A 24523-nucleotide genomic window follows, 5' to 3' on the forward strand; every position below is an offset into this window, starting at 1 on the left:
CACTACATCATGCAAAAAATGGTTCAAATGGCTCTGAGCACTATGGGACTTAACTTCTGAGGTCATCAGTTCCCTAGAACTTAGAACTACTTAAACCTAACCAACCTAAGGACATCACACACATCCATGCCCGAGGCAGGATTCGAACCTGCGGCCGTAGCGGTCACGCGGTTCCAGACTGTAGCGCCTAGAACCGCTCGGCCACTTCGGCCGGCTTACACCATGTAGTGCGGTACAATTGGGCCCTACAACATGCCGAATGGACCGTTCTGGATTGGCATCACGTTCTCTTCACCGATGAGTGTCGCATATGCCTTTAACCAGACAATCGTCGGAGACGTATTTGGAGGCAACCCGGTCAGGGTGAACGCCTTAGGCAAACTTTCCAGCGAGTGCAGTGGAGGTTCACTGCTGTTTTGGGGTGGCATTATATGGGGCCGACGTACGCCGCTGTTGGTCATGGAACGGCTGTACGATACGTGAATGCCATCCTCCGACCGATAGTGCAACTATATCGGCCGCACATCGGCGAGGCATTCGTCTTCATGGACGACTATTCGCGCCCCCATCGTGCACATCTTGTGAATGACTTCCTTTAGGATAACGACATCGCTCGACTAGATTGGCTAGAATGTTTTCCAGACATGAAACCTATCGAACATGGCTGGGATAGATTGAAAAAGGGCTGATCCACCAACCACTCTGAGGGATCTACGCCGAATCGCCGTTGAGGAGTGGGACAATCTGGACCAACAGTGCCTTAATGAACTTGTGGATAGTATGCCACGACGAATACAGGCATGCATCAATGCAAGAGGACTTGCTACTCGGTATTAGAGGTATCGTTGTGTACAGCAATCTGGACCACCACCTCTGAAGATCTCGCTGTATGGTGGTACAACACGCAATGTGTGGTTTTCATGACCAATAAAAATGGCGGAAATGATGTTTATGTTGATCTCTATTGCCATTTTCTGTACAGGTTCTGGAATTCTCGGAACCGAAGTGATGCAAAACTTTTTTTGATGTGTGCATAACAGAAGAAACTTCTGGCATACGCCATTCCGCACACCTGAAATATGAATGATTGTAAAGTGTGTGTCTGCACAGTAAAAACTGAACTGCTAGCAAGAGCAACTAGTTAAAGCCATGCACTATCAAAGAACGCAAAGAACGCAAATGAAAACCAATTTTGCTTAGCTGCTACTGTTCAAACATTAAATAATAGCTATTAATTAATCAAGAAATAGTCCAAAAATGGAATAATATGTTTGCTTTCAGCTTGTAGCTCCAAGCAGTGCAGATGACGATATTTACTCAGATACGTAATTACTGACTTCCAAAAATAATTAAACAAATACTTTCTTGAACAGTAGTACAATTAATATTGTAACTAGAAAGGTCCTACCTGTCAAGTATTCTACAGTATATCTCAGTAAATTGTCACGGCACTCTGCAGTACGTTCAGAAAACAGCAATCAGCCTTCACAGCAGGTAACAACTTTCTCCATCTGAAACTCAATTTCATGCGACTAAATAATATTCGTTGCTAGTGGCTGACAACTGCATAACGTGATTAACTCAGTTAATTTTAGATTTACATGCCACACTCAGCTTCCACAGATGTGCTCAATATGGCAGTGTGGCATATTGGAAAACCCACATGGACTCTCAAGAGGTGAACACAAGATAAGCATCTCGGTACAAGGAACGAACAGACGCGCTTGCAATACGTAACTTTCAGCAACGTCCGTTTTTGGCTCAGGGGACGAAGAAAAGTTTGAATCTATGACACGATCGGTTGAAAAGACAATGTCTGCTTGTATTATCAGGTTCCATTTAATAAAAACTGATCAGTGTATGAGGTCCCATTTTGCCACATGGAAGGATATCCTGGCGAGCCTAATTGTGGAGTGATCGCAGGTTAACTGTGCAGAACTTCTGACTACGAGTCTGCTATAACCTATTCATTTACCTAACAGTCACCACGCAAGTGATTGAGAAGATCCAGCCAGATTTCTTCACTGTTGTAGAAACTCTAAACCAGCTCAGGCCAGCACCAGACTAAGCCAGCCTTCCTCCCAAATAAAAAAGAACAAAACTCGACAAAAAGCAGCCCCAGATTGGCGAATACCCAATCAAAGTCGAGGACCTAGTGATTTCAAAACCGCGAAGACTTCGCATTGACCGATGGACAAAACCGATCTCGCAAAACGTCATATCCCCCAGTGGGCACAAAAGGAGTTTCCTTCAAGAACAAGCTCGACTAATCAAAGTTGGCTATAGAAGTAACATGGAAAGGACTGCAACGATAATGTCACGAATTACGAAAACCAAAACTACACTGAGCAAAAAATAAAAGTGTAAATGAACGGGCAACTTTAACGTTTTTTCTTTCACTGTAAAAGGTAATTTTGTCGATGGATAAGTATGCGAGATGCGGGGCAGCTGCGCAGAGAGCCGGCCGAAGTGGCCGTGCGGTTAAAGGAGCTGCAGTCTGGAACCGCGCGACCGCTACGGTCGCAGGTTCGAATCCTGCTTCGGGCATGGATGTTTGTGATGTCCTTAGGTTAGTTAGGTTTAACTAGTTGTAAGTTCTAGGGGACTAATGACCTCAGCAGTTGAGTCCCATAGTGCTCAGAGCCACACACTAAGCTGCGCAGAGAGACTCTGTTGCGCAAAATAACTGCTGATTCACTTCGTGATACGATTTCGCAGGTAGCTGTTAAGGCATGTAAGTTATGTGCCTCACTCAGTAGCAGGGGTAGTGTCGATTCTCAACAATCAAGTTTCATTCAACAAACACAATCACTAAAGCTTCAGTTTCGTGTGCTTACCGTTGGTGTTTCTGTACGGGAATGACTCGTAATACATTTTGATCAAAGCTTCAAAACAAGAAATTTCGCCGGCCGGAGTGGCCGAGCGGTTCTAGGCGCTACAGTCTGGAACCGCGCGACCGCTACGGTCGCAGGTTCGAATCCTGCCTCGGGCATGGATGTTTGTGACGTCCTTAGGTTAGTTAGGTTTAAGTAGTTGTAGGTTCTAGGGGACTGATGACCTCAGAAGTTGTCCCATAGTGCTCAGAGCCATTTGAACCAAGAAATTTCAGTGAAATTTGAAAATACGAGCTGAGCTGCCGGAATTGGTTATGACCTTAATATACTGTATAATTTTGGTCGTTTTGAGTAGGTTCTTGAAGAGTTTCCAAATTGGGTCAGCCGTGTGAACCACTCCAGGGTCGATATTCACGATCAATAAGATCGTACAAAGGAACTCATGCAATGTTGGCTATGATGCTTTATATTTTCATCAAGTCTTTTAAAAGTAAGTCAGTCCTTTCTCTAGTATCGTTCGTTGCAGTAGGATACCATTCACCGTGAAACTTTCATCACTGGTAGAAACCGCCATCTTGGGGTTACAACCGACACTCGGAGTTCGAATATAATAAATTTCCTTGAGACGCAAAAGCTTATGTCGACAAATCAGCACGGATTTAGAAACAGCCGCTCGTGAGAAACTCAGCCTGCTGTTTTCTCACGTTATATCTTGCACATGGTTCAAATGGCTGTGAGCACTATGGAACTCAACATCTGAGGTCATCAGTCCCCTAGACTTAGAACTATATAAACCTAACTACCTAAGAACATCACACACATCCAAGCCCGAGGCAGGATTCGAAACTGCGACCGTAGCAGCAGTGCGGTTCCGGATTGAAGCGCCTCTCCAACTGTCTGCAGTCTCTGTCAATCAACAGCCGAGATCGGCCTGTACGCTTTTGTGCTGTACGTGTCCCTTCACGTTTCCACTTCACTATCACGTCTGAAACAACTGACGTAGAGACGTTTAGAAGTGTGGAAATCTCGCATACAGACGTATGACACAAGTGACACCCAATCACCTGATCACGTTCGAAGTCCGTGAGTTCTGCGGTGCGCTCCATTCAGCTCTCTCCCGATGTCTAATGACTGCGGAGGTCGCTGATATGGAGTACCTGGCGGTAAGTGGCAGCACAATGCACCTAATACGAAAAAAGTATGTTTTTGTGTGTGTCCGGATACTTCTGATCACGTAGTGTAGCAAATAAGAATGGTAGTAGGGAAACCGATCCCCCAGGGGCTTCAGCTAGAAGTACGCGGGTGGCGACCGCGGGGACCCGAGCTGAGGCTGACATTGCTTCCACTTACTTTTGTCAGACTCCTTCTTTCTCCTTCCCTGTCGGCCTCCCTTGGCCAACTCTTGCTTTTTCGACCCCAACGGTATTGGGTTTCGAGGCCCGAGGGTGTCTTTCCAATTTCCTTATTCCTAATTATAACCCTGCTTCCGTCTTCAGGACAACCTATGAGCTTTGTTCAGATGTCTCAGGACCTCACATGGCTCCCATAGCTTTGAAAGGCGCTTTCGTTGAACTACGACTTGAGAAATGCTCAAAGTGGCTTACTCGCACGACCGCTGCCCGTGAGAATTTCGGGTGGGACACCTCTCGGAATTCCGTTTTTGTAAACTAACTGCCGAAGGCTTGGCGGCACCCCGACTAGCGGCATTCCCAGAACCGAGGAAAACACGAACTAATATGCCAGGATTCACAGGCACTGCTTTTCTATTCAGAAAGTTTACGAGAACACGGCATAAAATGATTATATCTACTGTCGCTTAGCGTACACTCACATTAGGAGGATATAGTAACAAGCGTCGCAGGTATAAATAAACAGCTGAAAGAGTTGAAAGCAAATAACTGTCCACGTCCAGATGCAATCCTAATTCGGTTTTGCAAACAGTACTCTACAGCATCGATCCCACATTTAGTTTGCAGTTGTCGCGGATCCCTCGCCCAGCGCGAAGTCACAAGCGACTGGAAAAAAGCGCAAGTGGTTCCTGTATATAAGAAGGATGAAGAAAACGGACCAGAAGAAGTACATACCAATATTCTTAATATAGGTTTGCTGCAGAATTCTTGAAGATATATATCGGTTCGAACAAGGTAAATTTTCTCGAGCGGGAAAAACTTCCCGCGCGGAGGTGCCACGTGGTTTGAGGCGCCATGTCACGGATTGCGTGACCCCTCCCACCGGAGGTTTGAGTCCCCCCTCGGGCATGGGTATGTGTGTTGTTTTTAGCACAAGCAGTTTAAGTAGTGCATAAGTATAGGGACCGATGACCTCAGCAGTTTGGTCCCTTAGGAATTCAGACACTTTTGAACATTTGGAAAAGCTTCTGTCCTCAAATCCAAATCAGCACGGTTTTAGAAAGCATCGGTCGTGCGGATCTCAGCTTCCCCTTATCTAACATGAGATCCTACGAGTCATGAATGAAGGACAACATGCGGATTGCATATTCCTGGATTTCCATAAAACATTTGACATTGTACCCCTATATATACTGTTAACGGAGGTACAAGCAAACAGAATAGGTTCCAAGGTATGTGAGTGGCTCGAAGAGGTCTTAAGTCTCAGACCCAGTATTTTGTCCTCGACGGCGAGTGTTCATTAGAGACACTGGTATCGTCAGGAGTGCTCCAGGGAAGTGTGATAGGACAGCTGGTATTTGCTATATATATAAATGGTTCGAATGGCTCTGAGCACTATGGGACTTAACTTCTGAGGTCATCAGTCCCCTAGAACTTAGAACTACTTAAACCTAACTAACCTAAGGACATCACACACATCCATGGCCGATCCAGGATTCGAACCTGCGACCGTAGTAGTCGCGCGGTTCCAGACTGTAGTGCCTAGAACCGCTCGGCCACCACGGCCGGCTATATATAAATGATCTGACGGACAGGATAAGCAGCAGTCTGTGGTTTATGGGAAAGTGTCGTCGTTGAGTTATTGTAGGAGGATGCAAGATGACGTAGACAAAATTTATAATTAGTGCGATCAATGGCATCTAGTTCTAAATATAGGAAAGTATGAGTTAATGCAGATTAGTAGGAGAAACAAACCCATAAATTTTGAATACAGTATTCGTAGTGTGCTGCTTGACACAGCCGCGTCGATTAAACATCTGGCCGTAACGTTGCGAAGTAGTATGAAATTGAATGAGCATGTTAAGGACCGTAATAGGGAAAGCAAACGTTCAACATAAGTGTATTGGGAGAATTTTAGGTAAGTGTGGTTCATCTGTAAACGAGACCGCATGTAGGACATTAGTGCGACCCATTGTTAAACACTATTCGCGTTTTTAGGATCTTAGATTTGTTACCGGTGCTGGATTTGTTACCGGTGGGTTCTAACAACGCGTAGGTATTTCATAGGTGCTACGGGAACTCAAATAGGAATCACTCGAAGGAAGGCAATGTTCTTTTCTAGGAGCTGACTGCAGAACGATTCTACTACCGCCAACATACATTTTGCCTAAGGATCATGAAGATAAGATTACAGAGATTAGGGATTAGAAGGAACCATATAGATCGTCGTTTTTCCCTCGTTCTATTTGCCAGTGGAACAGAAAAGGAAATGAGTAGAGCTACAGAACTAGTGTCGTCACATGTTAAAGTGGAGCAGGAAAGAAAATGACTAGTCGTCGTACAAAGTACCCTCCGCCATACACGATACGGTGGCTTGCCGAGTACGGGTGTAGATGCAGATGTCATTCTGTGAATTAATTACAAGGTTGCAGTGTGGAGGCCGGCCTGTGAGGCCGAGCGGCTCTAGGCGCTTCAGTTTGGAACCGCGCGACCGCTCCGGTTGCAGGTTCGAATCTTGCCTCGGGCAGGAGAATTGCATGTCAGGACGAAGCTTATTGGAAGAGCCATAAGGAAAAGTTAGTCTCTCAGAAATGAAGTGGCTTATGAATCATTCAAACGTGTCTTGAGTGTTGCTTATCAGGTTAGTTTATTGTTCAGAGGATCGAAGGAAGAACAGAGAGGTTTAGTATTGGAATTTTGATTGAGCACATTCTAGGCCGCCTTAACCTAAAGGGTAGATGAGAAGGTGGCTGCTCAGTATAGATGTAGATAATAGTAAACAATTACCTGCAATACCTTATAGACACGGCCTCATACCACAAGGAAGACTTACACAAAGCACTTGATACAAAAGAAAGTGAAATCGTTTGTCGAGACAAGGTATTACCTGCCCGCGAAGAAAGTGTTTCCCCCTTGATCTTGTGCTGGCTTCTCATGCACTATCCTGTCGAGGATGCTTGGTCGTTTCTAAGTCAAAGTTCTGTACGTCGGGCTTGTGGTTAGTAACTGTTGCTAGAAAAATGAAGAACTGATAAACGAACATCTAGGTAGCTGTTTAATTCTATCAGCATCTTACCTGCCTGGAACTCATTAAAAGCCCTCCATCGCAGTTCGTCAGGTAAATGGTAGCCACTGGGCGAGTTGGCTATTCCTGCTGCCTTCCCTTTCCCTCAAATCGCCAATATCTACCCTGATTTCTTACTGCCGCACGGGGCAGCCAAAAGGAAATTGACCCAAAAAATGTTTTCACTGTTTCGTGACAATATAATCCAAACAGCAAAGAGTTAATACTGGATTATACGGTAGTCCTATACATGTTGTGTGCTGGCTAAAAATTAATTCGTATTCTAAGTGCCTGCCTTGAACTAGGTAGCCATAAGACCATAGCAGACTTGTGTGATGCGTGCCTTCGGCAAAGTTCTCGTACATCCTTCCACACTGTGACGATGAATTCGGCGTTCACCAACATGACTCCCCTATTCCTACAACTTTCTGCAGTTGAGGACCGCCATTAACACTTGCCGCATTTCTCACCTTCTTATACCTAGTTTTAAAGCGACGAGACATCGAGACGATAGATGCTGTGGGTGCAACTGAAACACAGCTCAGTGTTTCATCGTATAACTGCTGCAGTTTTGTGTTGCCTGAAATGATATACGGCACATGTTTCATGTACAATTAACTCTCCAGCCAAAATATTAGATACGGTCGCGGGTTCGAATCCTGCCTCGGGCATGGATGTGTGTGATGTCCTTAGGTTAGTTAGGTTTAAGTAGTACTAAGTTCTAGGGGACTGATGACATCAGATCAGAGTGCTCAGAGCCATCTGAACCATTTTTTTGCAGTGTGGACTGTGTACCAGCCTGGACGCAGCTGCGGCTCGGACGGCTAGCTACGGCAGCAGGTAGCAAGTCTGCCCTGGGCGTATGAATGCATGCATGCAGCGTACGTGAGCGGCGACAGGGCGTGGGTGGCACCGCCGCCCCCACCGCCCCCACCGCCCCCTCGCTGGCAGCTCGTGATGGAGGAAGCGGCCAAGGCCCGCCACGCCACAGCGCGGGCCGCAGGCTGCATGCAGATCCCGCGCGCGCTTCCTGCTCGCCGTGAATATCCTGTCTGCCCGCCCGCCCGCCATTCACTCGCCGCACGGCCCTGCTCAATGGAAATGCAAAACTCGACGACAGCGCAGCCTTCTGTTGAGCTCCACACGGAGAGGGAAAATACGCGGTATGGAAAGAGCTTATGTATAGCATTACTGAGAATACCTCCAAGAACAAACTCTTATTTGTAAACCCCAAAACGAAGCACTAGAACACAGTACTGAAGTTGGAGAGCCTAAAGCTAGTGAATTATTAGTACTGAACTGCGAGCTTGAAAAATTGGAAGTACCAGACATAAGAATTGTATGAAAAATATTAAGTCTCTCAAAAATGGTTCAAATGGTTCTGAGCACTATGGGACTTCCAAGGTCATCAGTCCCCTAGAACTTAGGACTACTTAAACTTAACTAACCTAAGGACATAACAAACATCCATGTCCGAGGTAGGATTCGAACCTGCGACCGTGGCGGTCGCGCGGTTCCAGACTGTAGCGCCTAGAACCGTTCGGCCACTCTGGCCGGCGAAGTCTCTCAAAACTTTACAATTTTAGAAATTAAGAATTATTTATGAAAATTATTAAAACATAGAAAATACATTAGACACTGTTAGGATTAGAATATTGCCATTATTTGGACACAGTGCAAGTTCTCGAGTATCCAGCTAGGGGTTATCCGAATTGCGGCTAATCTGTGCAGTGTTCGGCTATACTGAGAAAAGTAGCTATTCTGTAGTATTCGGTTATAACCAGAACGAATATTTTCGTTTATAATTCATTATTACGCATGTGATTCATGTCTTATAACCGAAAGACGACGCGTGGGCGGTCCCACTGTCGGGGACCCCTGAAATACGTTCCTGTTGTTTCCTGTTTCAGCTTCAGGTGAATACAATGACTCCAACCTTGTAACATGTCCGCGGCTGATGTGCTGTCTGTATGTTTTCCTAGCCTGTTTCGCTACGAGTTCTCTGTCGATCACTTTCAGCCCGTTGATCGAGGCGACTAACGCGGAACTAATGCAGTGCTTTTTTTAAATTTGTGGTGAGTTCCTATGGGACCAAACTGCTAAGGTCATCTGTCCCTAGGCTTGCACACTACTTATTCTAACTGAAACTCACTTACGCTAACGACAACATACACACCCATGCCCGAGGGAGGGCTCGAACCTCCGACAGCGGGAGCCGCACGGACCGTGGCAAGGTGCCTGAGACCGCTCGGGTACTTGCGCGCACAGTGCGTTTTCAATTATAGCATGCAGCAAGTCTAGTAAAAGCAATAAAAAGCAGTTTCCTGTACTTTGTACTATCCGTGTTTTTCGATTATACGAACATTAACACGGATAATCGCTGTCTCGCTGTATTTAATTGATGATAATAAAGAATGGGATCTCAATATATCTTGGGGGGTGGGGGGTGGGTGGGGGAAGTTAGTGAAGACTTGGAACGAAACAACATAGGAGAAGAAGAAATAATGGAAAGAGAAAGAGTTAACAGTGAAGGTTTAAAAAATGGCGAGTTTTCGGAGACGAAAGTGAAAGAAAAAAGCCGCAAAGTGATCTGAAGAAAGCGGAGGAAAACAATGGAGATATACTGGAAGAAAAGGAAGGTACAATGAAAGAGGAGAAATTGAAATTGAAACGTGATCTCTAGAAGAACAGAATGAATAAAGAAAAGGAAAGGAGAAAATCATGTATACACGACACTACGTATGTCTCAAAATGATTCAAATGTCTCTGAGCACTATGGGACTTAACTTCTGAGGTCATCAGTCCCCTAGAACTTAGACCTACTTAAGCCTAACTAACCTAAGAACATCACACACATCCATGCCCGAGGCAGGATTCGAACCTACGACCGCAGCTGTCGCGCGGTTCCTGACTGTAGCGCCTAGGACCGCTCAGCCACTCCGGCCGGCTACGTATGTCTCAACCGAAACGTTTGCAGTCAAAGCCTATTCCCAGATGTCACTAATGTAAGTGAGATGCTGTATTTTCATTACTAAAGTCGAAGGAAGTCTGAGGATTCAGCAAGAAGCAAAGGAGATGTGTGGTTGATTATCACTAGCAGAGACAGGAAAGCAAACCCACTGATCAGGAAACGGCCTGGAGTGCTGAACGTGACTGAAGCTGCAATAAAAATGAAATGGAGTTAGGCGGGACATGTAGCGAGCCGAATAAATGGTACACGGTCGGAGAAAGTTCTTTGCTGCCCTCACAGACAATAAAACACCGAAGCAAATACCGAGTGCAATGTGGGTGTGACTTCTTATAGAAAAAACGCAGGAGGAAAGGGGAAGCACATGTGTGAAGGGCGGAGTAAGTGGGGAGTTTATATAAGAAGCATTTCTCCATATGGACGTCAAATACCTGCTGTTGCTGATAACGCTGATGGCGAAATATTTTCAGTAGCTGGTGATTCACACTTCAGAAAATCATGATTTTTCGCCATCAGCTGCTATGAAGGAACTTTCATCCCTGCTACTTTCGGTTATCACAAATCACCATAACGCTCCTAAGAAACATAAAAGAGCAGATCTTTTAAGAAAATATGTAGAAAACAAAAGTTCTGTAACCTTATAACATCGACTAGTGTATTTACAGGCAGCTTTTAGTCAGAGTATTGGTGTGCACACACACACACACACACACACACACACACACACACACACAACGTTCAACCATAATCTACACGCAGACTGAATATTCTCCCTTTTGTTGTTCCTCTTCTTTATTTTACGGATTAGACTTTTCAGCTTATTCCTCTTCAGAAATTCTTTGCATTTCTTCTTAGTTATTAAAATTCTTTTCTTCCTATATGGTATATTATCTAAAGACGTCTTTTATACTTCATTGTTTGTATGTATTAGAACCAGTCGTCTGGAAACTTGTTTATATGCTCCTGGACTCCCATTACTTCTAGTCCCTACCGTATCATCTTATAAGTTCTGTTCCAGTAACCTATCGTTCTTTTTAGAATCTTCTTTTCTGCACTCTGTAATGTACTTGAGGTATTTCTTTTTTCACCCATATTCTGAGGGCGTAGAACAGCAGTAAATCTTTATTCTAGTGTTTTGCGTGTTTCGTTCTTTAATTTGTAATCTGTACTGCCACACGTATGTTCAGATCTGTCCAGTTTTGTTTCAAGATCGTTACTCTTTGAAGGCGACATTTTTCTCATAGCCTGCAATAACAGGGTCGCCTCCCTTTCTTTTTCAGCAGTTACTCATTCCACACAAGGAAAATGATGTTTCATCTATACACCTTGTCTTTTCACACAATCTCCTTCCAGTTCTACGGCCTTCCTCTAGCGACACATAAGGGAGTGTATACCCTGTCGGCACTAAACCTTGTTCTGGCCACGAAGCCATTTCTTCACTCCTCAAATCACCTTCTCGTCGCCCTTAAAATATCTTCATAAATGCTGTACATTCAAGGCCCAAGCGGGTGGAAGCACGAGGGAGACAAATGGTTCAAATGGCTCTGAGCACTATGGGACTTAACATTTGAGGTCATCAGTCCCCTAGAACTTAGAACTACTTAAACCTAACTACCCTAAGGACATCACACACATCCATGCCCGAGGCAGGATTCGAACCTGCGACCGTAGCAGTCGCCTGGCGCCGGACTGAAGCGCCTAGAAACGCTCGGCCACCGCGGCCGGCCAGCCAGGAGGACAGGTCAGGGCTGTAGCGAGGGTGGTGCAATACTGGACCAACCCCGTATCGTGATGTGTTCAGAAGACGTCAGACTTGCGTCAAGCCGAGCCTTATCATGTTGAATCAAAATATACTCTGGGTTGTTAATGGCACAGAAGCGATGGAAATGCTGCTTGAGTGTGGATAAAGTGTTCACACGTGCCTCCAAATTATTGGTTTTATCCCACATCCTTACGGTCCCAAAACGCAGTCATTGTGATCTTTCCGAACAAAGCTAATGCTTTGAATTTTTTCTTGTGCGCAGAGTGAGAATGACGCCATTCCATTGAATGTTCTTTTGTTTCGGGCTCAAAATGATGAAGCCAGGTTTTCCTGTCTGTCACAATAGGGGACAAGAAGGCCTCCCCCTCAGCTTCATAACGTTGTAACAACTCCTAACAAATTTTTTTCTGTGAGAATTGTGTTCCACCGTAAGACAAGGCGGAACCTCTCTTGCACACACTTCTGAGTATCCTAGAGTGTGGATAATTGCGTCCGCACTTCCTTTGCTGATTAACAGTAGCAGCACCAACTGCCGAGTCGTAACGCGTCGATTCTCGCGAACAAGAACATCTGCACCCTGTACCATGTCAAGTGTCACGGCCGTAGACGTTTTCCTCGCTTGCTGAAAATTATGGAGCTCTGGCGAACCGCCTTCTGATAGCCTCACCCCCACTCGTGCCCAGTGAACAACTGTACTCGTGTCGACTGCAGATGCTGCACAGAACTCACACAGTCGTTTGTGAATATTCCCGACAGTTTCTTTCTCCCTAGTGAGAAATTCAATAATCACACATTGCTTGCGACGTACATCACTTACAGATGCCATTTTAAAACTTTGTTGTAGTTACACGGTCAGAGACAATGGAAATTCGGCGTTCGCGCAGTCAAGAAACTTCAAAGACTGGAAACCAAGCGTTTCGCATTCACAACATTGTTGTCGGATGAGAAAAAAAATGCGCGCTATTACTTTCTGGACGACCCCAGTATTTGTTAAATTTTCTTCTTAGTTACAAAATAGTTTTGGCCTGTGTAGCTATTTTCCAGTGTCTATTTGTTTTACAGACTTGTGAATGGCAGTGAACTTACACGACATGCGATGCTTTACAAAAAATGTTACGTTCTTACCAACGTGTTCTCGTATGTGTAGTCCCCAGGGTCCGAACTCATGCCGGATGATTTGGGACAAGAAAATTTGAGGAATGTCTCTGTAATCTCCTAGCCGGTTTGCCAAAACTTACTGCTTCCATGTTCACTAGGAGAATACCGCGTTGTCCCCAAGCGAAGTTCTCCACTTTGTGTGCAGCCAACGGGACAGCATGATGGGCGGGTCCTGCTACTTTACAACTAGAGCAATTTTTTTTTTTTTTTTTTTTTTATGCGGCCCGCTCCACGAATTCCCATCCTGTGCCAACCTCTTCATCTCAGAGTAGCACTTCTTCTATGTTTGCATTTTGTAAAACCAATAAATTAAATACTTGAATATTCTGATAACATAATACACACACTTAAATTTATTAAGATACTTCGTTTATACCTTTCTCTTAACAAATTATCAATCAAAAGCCAAAGGTATGGCGTAGTAGCTCTATATTGCCATTAAGTATTTTTATGCAACAATACTTCAGTATTACTGACCCACATAAGCAATTTTCTTTTTATAGCTCTTTGTACATTACTGAATGTCATTTATAACTGAAATAATTTTGTCTTTACTAAAAACTTAAACTTGCAGAAGCTCAGTATTTACGTACGACAAGGTTCATCTTTCTATCAAAACTTATTTACTCACTTTCGCTTTACTTATTACCACAAAGAGAGTAAGAATATTAATATGTTTAAAGTTATCTGAAAACATCTACTTCGTACTTCAGCAAAATTTCACCTCAGCGCTTCTATTACGTAAATCATATAGTATCGTGCACTTTAAAAGTCAGTCCTCAACAATTATTCACAGATATTTGTACAAAGATGAAAATTAGTGCTTGTAGATACAGAATGAAGCACTTCAGATGTTTTCGTAACAGGTTTACTCGGAATAAAATAACGGGGTTATTTTTAACACTATAATTATTCAAAAAAAGTTAATTTTGAATTAATGGTTTACGCTTCTACAATTCTGATTATACAGTTCGTAACCTTCTGGCTGTAGTCGTTGGGTGTGGTGGCTATACTACCCATGGTACTCAGTACAAGTTTCTTGAAGTATGGACTAATTAATTTTTCTTGGCGTCATTTTAACGTCAATAAAATAGTCCAACAACTTGCACTAAAGCCCTAATCATTCAGCACTCGTCATCCGAGGCTACTGTGCAACTTTTTCCAGGGAAGACGCACCCTGCTCTGTGCGAATGTTACCTTTGTCACTGCTGCCTATACACTGTGTCTCCTCGTCCCCGTTTGCTGTACAGCAAGCGCGCCAAAACCCAGGACCTCTACAAGACGAGTCGGTATTCTAACACACAGCCACACTGTCTATCAGACTACCTTGCTTTAAGGTATTAAAACGCTCGGAAAATTTCGAAGCCGATTTTCTAGATAATTTTTGAGAGTAATATCGAACGGCTTTGACGGGTTGAAATTTAAGTGCTGAAAGTTAATTACCAAAAATACACAAAATTACAAAAATCATATTGCCGTACGGTCTAAGTGTTAATCACGTACTGAAATTAGCTCTAGAGAATCGACTGATAAGTTTTATGATTGATAAACGACGATTCGACATGTAAGATTGCAGAGCCTCGCGGCGGTAACATTGAAGAAAAAGTTCACGGGTTTCCAGTCGCGTCAAGTGATTAAATTTACACGAGATTTCGGCCAAGCACTCCTTGATCCCAGTCGTCCTGAGCTGCAGGCCACCGTCTCTATTGAAGGTGTTATCAGTGATTTTTATTTCAGTGGCTTCATTAATTGGCAACGGCCTTGCCGCAGTGGATACACCGGTTCCCGTGAGATCACCGAAGTTAAACGCTGTCGGGCGTGGCCGGCACTTGGATGGGTCACCATCCGGGCCACCATGCGCTGTTGCCATTTTTCGGTCTGCACTCAGCGTCGTGATGCCAATTGAGGCGCTACTCGACCGAATAGTAGCGGCTTCGGTCAAGAATACCATTATAACTACCGGGAGAGCGGTTTGCTGACCCCACGCCTCTCCTATCCGCATCCAAGGATGACACAGCGGTCGGATGGTCCCGGTAGGTCACTCGTGGCCTGAAGACGGAGGCTTCTTTAATTGCACAATCTGAGAAGCCGTCAACGCGAGCCACGACGGATGTTCCGTCTGATTTTATCCGGTGACCGTTTTCTAAAGCACGTTCAGCTAAAGCAGATTTCTCGGATAGCGTAGGCGATATGTCTCTTGCTCCTTCCTGCGTTGTTCCACAGTGTGTACTGCCCACACTCGCAAGGTATGTTGTACAGCTCAAGTGAGACCTGCTTCGTCTTTAATTGGTCTCAGTAACTGGCAAATTTTTATTGGAAGCCTGAAGATCCATTAGATCTTGTATCTTTTCAGCAGGAGGCTTATCTTCGCCGACACGGAGCCACAGAATAGCAAGAAACCTCATGTAATTTTAATCATCTGACGCATCTGGAAAACCGAGAACTTTTTGATTCGACAATTCGACAGTTCCGTTTTATCTCTACAAGGTTTGTTTTCGCCGATCGTGTGTAAGCTTTTGCTACGCTCCAGCTACTTCTGTCTGACCTACGACTCGTCAGATGGCAGGACTAACCGAAGCCAGGAGCTCTTCTGAAGATGTAGATGTATTGGCAGTTGTCGGGAAGGCGGATAGTCGTCTTCGGTTCATTGGTAGAATTTTGGGATGATGTGGTTCATCTGAAAAGGAGACCGCTTATAGAACGCTGGTGCGACCTATTCTTGAGTACTGCTCGAGCGTCTGGGATCCCTATCAGGTCGGATTGAGGGAGGACATAGAAGCAATTCAGGCTGCTAGATTTGTTACTGGTAGGTTTGTTCATAACGCGAGTGTTACGGAAATGCTTCAGGAACTCGGATGGGCGTCTCTAGAGGAAAGGAGGCGTTCTTTTCGTGAATCCCTACTGAGTAAATTTAGAGAACCAGCATTTGACACTGACTGCAGTACAATTTTACTGCCGCCAACTTACATTTCGCGGAAACACCACAAAGATAACATAAGAGAGATTAGGGCTCGTACAGAGGCATATAGGCAGTCATTTTTCCCTCTTTCTGTTTGGGAGTGGAACAGAGAGAGAAGATGCTAGTTGTGGTACGAGGTACACTCCGCCACGCACCGTATGGTGGTTTGCGGAGTATGTATGTAGACGTAGATGCCCAACGCAGCTCTGGACGATACGCGGTAAGCAAAAGACCCCCAGAATACAACCCGTAAGATCCTCCAACAAGCGGTCGTGAAAGCCACGACTCCGTGACCGCGAACTAGACTTGTCGACTGCGTGTGCTGCGCCAAGCAGACGTGTCTGCCTGTCGGCGCCTGAGCGTGACGCAATCGACCATCAGCGCGGCGGCGGTGGGCGTGGCCGGCCCACGCCCCTGCACAGTGAGTGGAGCGCCGCCTAGCTTGCTCGGTCCCTCGGCACACAGCGCCGCTGAATCACCTCGCAAACAACTCGTAAGGCGCCCTCACGGCCGAGCCGCACCAACCGAGGCGAAGATAGCTATCGACTACCGTAGCCAAGCACTCTTTCAATGGCAGACCCGGCCTTCGTACTTTGATTTCCTCTCAGTATTATAAAGTCACCTTCGTCGCTGACAACACGTGTGACTGTCACCTGAAAGATCCGCGTTCCATTCTCGGTACTGCTAACGACGTGTTTGTCATATTACGTCATTTATCTCTAGAACTCTGCATTCCTGTCCAACATATGTTTGAGGATTAACGAATACCAGTGGAACAATGCTCCTATCGGAGCAAAAGAAACGCAAATATGCTTCTCTTTTTAAAGACTCTGAAAAATAGGGTACCAGCTGTCTCGTTCTACCTTCCCCAGAACGTTTAAAAATTTTCCCAAAAATTGTGGCATCTGTACTTATTCGCACTCTTTCTAACATGTAACTCACCTGTCTCTCCCACAAGCTTGTAACGCCGCTTCCTTTGGACGAACAATGAAGAATTTAGAATATAAAAATAGTACCCCAAAGAATAAAAGTCTCAAAAGTCAAATTCCAAATTTAATAAAAAAAACAAAGAAAAATAAACAAAGCCCCTGTTGGAAAAATGTTGCTTGAATAGTAGCGTGTAGATAGAAAAGATATTTAGTGCCAAGTAGCTTAGTATTCTGGAAAAGAAAGAAATAAAAAAAAGATAGAATCCAATTAGTTTCAAAGTAAAATCATAGTAGATCGCAAAGTACCGTAGTTAGAAATCACGGAGTGGGACGAACAATCTCAAAGAATGAGTACTCTTTGAGAATCGTGTGTAATACCTAAGAAAGAGCCACGCAGTGTTACTGTGTTACGAGAGTTTGCCGGAGCAAGTCGTACCTCAGCGTGTGCTCGTATACGTGGGCGCAACGAGATTGTTTTCTGAACGCTAAAGATTTGCGATCTACTACGACGCACTGAATTTGTAAGAAGTAAATCAGCAACTTCAAACAGGGTATCACGTAGAATCCAGATAGTGAAAGATTCGAAATTGTCTTAAATTGAATATTTTCAATAAAAGACTGGACATTATCCAAAGTTAGCAACTATTAATAATGGTCCGATATAGAAACTATACTTTGAAACTGAACTGTGAGAAAAGAATTCTTTCGTAAAATCAGTTAATGGACTCTGGAACTTGGACTGAAGTATACGTCATTAATTCCACCCAGATAGGAAAAGCTACTTCCTTACGGCAATGTTAGAATGTGAAAATAGTACAATAAACCAGTATTCATTGTTATTACTGCAGTAATAACTTCTTTCAATCCATTCAATACTGTGTACTCAGTAAATAATTATCTGTGCGACGACACTGATTGTTGAATGAACGCGGCGTCCGTAAGTACTCTTTGCCGCATTAACAAATTCTCGCTATGTTACCATCTAGTAGGCTCTAGTAAACTAAAAAACTTTAGTGGAGATATTGGCGTTGTGTATGTACTGAAGCTATGATTAATACCGGGATAGCAACTGATATATCCCTACGTGTAGTTGTGTTTAAATATGCCGGGGAGCACATAATTGTTTGACCTGATCGAGACAAATAATACGCACTCTGTGGAATTTCAGCGCAGCCCAAGTAGATTTTTTATATAACGTCAATATATACAGCTCTACCGCTAGTTAGCCAGACAGCGACGTTATAAGCCCCAGTAACTGTAATTCCGTCACACCCACCAGTTCATCGCTGTAAGTTGCTCACACCCATCCACTCCCACTTGCCCAGTCTCATTCACTCCCTGAGCCGAACCCATTGTGTTATCTCTTTGCGTCTCTCTCTGACTTGCATTGTGTCTCACCGCCACAGTATCCTCCGTTTTGTCCTACTATTAATGTCCCCTCTCACTGTCACTGCCTCCCACTTGCTCTTTCTTACTTCTTTCGTCTCATTCATTCCTTCTCACTGCTGCGTCTCTTTCCATTGTCAGTACGTGTCACCTCCTCCTTGTCATTATCATAGACTTTGTCTCTCATCACTGGCTCTCTCCAACCTCCGCTTTCTCCTATTTCTTCCTCTCCCAACCATACTATCACTTTTTCCCAGCACTGTTCTGTCATTGTCAGCTATATTCCGCTGCCACTGTCTCCCACACTACCACAGTCAAATTTGCTCTTCCTATACCACAGCCATTGCCTACTATATTCCAGTATTTATTACTTTTTCTACTCTTTCCCACTTCACTGGCTCCTTCTTTCGCAGCATAAAAAGCGGGAATATGTTCACATCCAAAATTTTTTTGGAAAAATTTTAAAGATTCAAGGAAGGTAGAATGAGACAACCAGTAGCCTACTTTTCAGTCAGAATCTTTTAAAACAGAAGCGTATTAGACTTTTCTGTCCTCCGATAGAAGCATGTCACCGCTGGTTCTCTTCTTTTCACTGCTACTTATACGATAAGAACTTGACGGGTCAGTAAAATTTTGATAGCATACGTATGTGAAATTGAAATAACGAAGAACTAAGTTTACATCTCTGACCGGATTTTAGGTGCACGCAAAATTCACTTGTGCTTCAGTTCTACAACATAGGGTTCCCAGGATAGTTCTGATGATAACGGAGACACTTTACAGCATATTTCTCCGTGATTCGACACTTTATGAACTACGTTTTCATCTCACACCGGATATTACGTGCGTATTGTGCGTGTACAAAGAGGGTAACTTTGAACACCTGTATCTCGGAAATGGATAAAGATATAAAAGAAATTTTCAAAGTTGTTCGAGATCGGGATCTTAGGAACATATGGTCAAGTTATAGGCATTTGCTGTGTATAGCCGCAGCTCGGGTTTGGAACAGCCTGTGAACTAGATGGTGCATCCATAAGACACTTAAGGCGCACCATAGACCACATAAAATGCAAAAAGAATAGATTTGATCCATTTGCCTAAGGTTGAGGAAGCCTTTGACCTTATTTTGTAGGATAGTTGCAATAAAACAATCCCTCTATTGGGTATATAAATGGTCCCTAGCCCAAGGGTTATCAGAAGCACTTCACACCACCTCTCATCTAAAAATCTCGAGATATGAACCTCGAAAAAAATCTTGTTTTGGAACATATTGGATTATTCACCGATAAAGACGATAGAAGCGGAAGGCAGTGAACAAATAATTCCATGTAATGGACAATTATGACCGCCAGATTAGAAAAACCCGTCTGTGAGGTATTATTTTGGAAATAAAAGACTTTTTTTAAGCAATGTAATATGTTAAGACAGGCAGTGCTTATAGATTCTCACTTCCCGAAGCAGAAGTTGAGTTGTACATTTTCCCCTAATTCTTCATCGAAGTGCAAAGATAGACGTTCAATGAAGTGGGTAAAACACACTGGATTTGAGCAGATAGTGACAAAGATCTGAATAATGTGATAACTGCGATTTTTAATACTGGATAACAGCAGTGTGTTACATAAAAAAAAATGAAGCACACCTTTGTCACGTGTATATACTCTTCCATACTGATGTTGATACCTCAGAAACATGATTTTGGAAGAATTCAACAGCGCTTGAGGTGATGAAAATTGGTGTTAATGTATTTTTTATTTACTATTGACGTTTTTCCTCGCGCTGCTAAAGCACATCCGTTGTAAATAAAGAAATAAGCGATGATTTTCATAGAAGTGCTTCGCGAACAAATTTTGTCCTTTCGTTTCAGTCAAACTGTGTACAATCGCTCTTTTCCACACCAAAATAATCTGCAAAATCCAGTGTAGTGGAGTCTCCGATATACCTAAGCAGGCCTGTAGCTCACAGTAAGAAAAATGCCTTTACTCTCCTATTGTGTCGCGCACAGTACGGGTGTTTTTAGAAACAACCACTGATATGATCCACCTTCAAGAAATTCGTCACTGGCCGAAGCACGCCCACGATGAAATTCTGAAAACCAATTTTCTGAAAGTCATCCATTACTAGTGTTGTGACCAGACAAAACTACAGCCGTGCGGTCTATTTCGCCTAGCCACGGTTCGCGCGGCTTCCCCCTTCGGAGGTTCTAGTCCTCCCTCGGGATTGGGCGTGTGTGTGTGTTATCCATAGCGTAAGTTAGTTAAGTAGTGTGTAAGCCTAGGGACCGATGACCTCAGCAGTTTGGTCCCATAGGAACTTACGACAAATTTTCAAATTTACCACAAAACTACAATCGGTCGACCACAACTCTTGGAGATGCTTCATTTTTCACGACACCAGATGAAATATTAGTTCAGTTTATTTTGTAAATGAATAAAAGATTTACTTAACTTTGACATAGTTCTTTGCACACGATTGTTTGATAATTTACGTCTGCCATTTACTGTGAAAGCATCACTCGATACACAGATTAGCAAACCGTTCCATTGCAGTACAAAGTGCGACATTTATGAAAGCACATTTCATCAGAAACTTTCCAACATGATGATGTTGACTGCTGTATGTGAGATCTCGAACTGGGCGTAGCGCTTGCATGCTAGACACTATATTGCCCTCAGCGTGAGGACGCTGCTGCGCCGAGAGGCTGAGAGGGGAAGCGTGGTCTATGGGACCGCCTCCCATACGTCACTGCGGATTGCTTATGTCTGCGGTATCGATTTGCCTTGCCGACTTTGCTGAGGCACCGCAACCTCTGGACGATACCGCAACCAAAAGTTGAAGGAAGTGACAGAAGGCATTGTTGTAGAATTAGGGTTTACCGAAAATAATAAAAATCACACAACGTCATTTTCATTTCCTCACAATACGTTTTCTGTAGGCATTCGCTGTGGAAACAGTCTCTGATGGCATGACCTGCCATCGTTTTGAGAATTAAAAGACAAATTTTCTCGTTCCAAAATAGCTCTTTCCAATTCTCGCTTTTAGAAGCCTAGAAGGCAGTCCTCATACAGACAGATACTTACATACTGCAGATTCTTCGCTGAAAACAACACGGACAAATGTCTGCTCGTAGGTCATTCTGTCTTTCACTCTACATTGCAGTGGCCACGGTCACTGCACTAGCTTCAGCAGAGTGTTTAAAACACTGGAAGCTGAGTTCGAAAACCTCTCCGGTTAAAAATGCGTTTTGTGCAGTATTTACTGAGGTTTCTCCAACGATGTCCAGTCTATATCCTTCCCCATTCCTGTCTGCTTGAGCTGGTACTCTGCCTGTAATGACCACGACGTCGACAGAGCATTAACCTCCAGCCTGGAGTCTTCTCCTTTCGTCTTTTCAACCCCGCTTCTGGACAGACGCGTACAACGCCATGCGAACGTACCTATTTGCTTCGTCACGTGCTAGCTACTTTTTTTGTAGATTAAGAGGATAAAGCTTTGATGGACCTATAATTTACTGTTATTAAGCGAGTTATGTGCAGGTTCAGAAGGCATTCACTATAAGGCAACTCTAAGTATTAGATTAGGGATGAAATTAGCGAGAATCCCTGCGAGTCGTTCAAGCAAGTGATCATATTAAAGATTATCCACGGTCAGTTCATACATTTTTGGCGGGGATTATTAGAAAGCGAGAAACTTGTTCTAAGAAGCTAATGCATGGTTGAAAAATGGGAGATGAAAAAGATCCAGTTCGTACCGATATAAAAAATAATGACCCTAATTATGTAATTAGTTACATATTGCATGAGTCACTTGTGCGATGTACCCCAATGACGAGAAATGACTCAACTTATAGGCTATAAAATCAATTTTCCTGTTCATATGTGTCATAAGGACCATTTACAAAGGACATCGTGCAACAAAAAAAGTATTTATTTATTAAGATGGTTGCTCTTACGTTGTCTAGGTGGGCTAAAAACGAAACGGCATCTCCCGGAGTCCGCTCAATGACACCAGCGTATGCGACGATAGGAACTTTCCTGCCCGGTATTTGTTCCATCGCAATGCCCCTTACGTCGTAAGTCAAAGATCTTGCTGATACTGGCTCACATTAACTCTGCATCTTTTACAAGCACGACACCCGAGCTCGCAAAGGTGCCTCTACCACTAGTACACCAACACCGTAACTAGCAGTACGCCTGTGATTTTTTCTTGGTTGCTGCCCACAACACATCAGTAAGCCAAATTTTATTAGTGTAGCAACGTCAATCTAAGTGGTGTAGCATTTCGGGCTTTGCAGCCATCATATTCGGCTGCAAGAAGCTCTTCTTACAGCAGTTGAGAAGGCAACTATGGTGTGAGGTACGATGACAGATGGTTTGTTGGGTACGGGTATCGTGAGAAAGACCGCCTAAATTGTGGTCCTTCTCCGCGATTGCCGCTGCGTTCGGTAGTTGTGCGCCAGAATTACAGACTTCTATTATTGACATTACAAAAACTAAACAGCGTATTTACTTGAATTACAAATACAAGCATCTCTCAATAGCATGCTATCATTCCATTATTTCACAAATATTAATAACCATCAGAAGAATAACTGCAAAACGAAAAGACAGACGCACTTCGTTGATATTCGGATCGCGCCTAACTTGGATAGCGGGCGAAGTGGTTCGGCTGTAAGACCAGAGCTGATTTGGCAGCCTTGAAGGACGGACACACGCCGCGGTATCAATTAAGACTTAACTTGCAATGTCTAGTTGAGAACAATGTGACTGTAATTAAGAAATACGCAGTTAATTATTTTGTTGAAGAATGGAAAGTATTTGTGACTCTAAAGTGGAATGTATTTGTGCAGTTTCTCGTGTTCTGCCAATAAAAAGCGAGTGGCAACCCTTATAAACGAACTGATCGGCAATTTAATTATTTCTAAAATAACAGTTCGTCACTAAGAGTTTCTTACGGCCTCAAGATTACGGGTTAACCACCTACATGCTGTTTTCTGAGCAGGCGCCAAGAACTGTAGAAGACTGGAGGTTGTGAACATTTGTTAGAACTCATGCATTCCACTCAGAGCCGTGGAAGCAAATACGCACCTCGGATGTACTGCAATCTTAGTACAAATGAGATCAGTGACACGTCATCTGTGGTACCAAAGAGGAGGTATGAAGAAGAGAAATACTTTTGAGGGAAGGGGTTTATTATACACACGTATATACACTTTGTGATCCAAAGTAGCCGGACACCCCCAAAAACATACGTTCTTCATACTAAGTGCATGGTTCTGCCACCTACTACCAGGTACTCCGTATCAGTGACCTCAGTAGTCATTAGACATCGTGAGACAGCAGAATAGCGCACACCGCGGAACTCACGGACTTAGAACGTGGTGAGGTGATTCGGTGTCACTTGTATCATACATCTATACGAGAGATTTCCACACTCCTAAACATCCCTAGGTCCACTGTTTCCGATATAGTGAAGTGGAAACGTGAAGGGACACGTACAGCACAAAAGCGTACAGGCCGGCCTCGTCTGCTGGCTGACAGAGACTGCCGACAGTTGAAGATGGTCGTAATGTGTGATAGGCAGACATGTATCCAGACCATCACACAAGAATTCCAAACTGCAATTACTATGGCAATTAGGCGGGAGGTGAGAAAACTTGGATTTCATGGTCGAGCGGCTGCTCATAAGCCACACATCACGCCGGTAAATGCCAAACGACGCCTCGCTTGGTGTAAGGAGCGTAAACATTGGACGATTTGACAGTGGAAAAATGTTGTAGGGAGTGACGAATCACGGTACACAATGTGGCGATCCGATGGCGAATGCCCGGTGAACGTCATCTGCCAGCGTGTGTAGTGCCAACAGTAAAATTCGGAGGCGGTGGTGTTATGGTGTGGTCGTGTTTCTCATGGAGGGGGTTTGCACCCCTTGTTGCTTTGAGTGGCACTATCACAGCACAGGCCTACACTTATGTTTTAATCACCTTCTTGCTCCCCACTGTTGAGGAGCAATTCGGGGTTGGCGATTGCATCTTTCAACACGATCGAGCACCCGTTCATAACGCACGGCCTGTGCCGGAGGGGTTACACGACAGTGACATCCCTATAGTAGATTAGC

General features: G+C 44.0%; 1 pseudogene; it reads left to right on the forward strand.

The window, feature by feature from the left end:
- The first annotated feature begins 14886 nt into the window (after positions 1 to 14886).
- Positions 14887 to 15004, forward strand: LOC126475995 (5S ribosomal RNA; annotated as a pseudogene).
- The last annotated feature ends 9519 nt before the right edge of the window (positions 15005 to 24523 follow it).

The sequence above is a fragment of the Schistocerca serialis genome, chromosome 4 (assembly GCF_023864345.2).
Source record: "Schistocerca serialis cubense isolate TAMUIC-IGC-003099 chromosome 4, iqSchSeri2.2, whole genome shotgun sequence".
In the NCBI taxonomy this organism is placed as follows: domain Eukaryota; kingdom Metazoa; phylum Arthropoda; class Insecta; order Orthoptera; family Acrididae; genus Schistocerca; species Schistocerca serialis.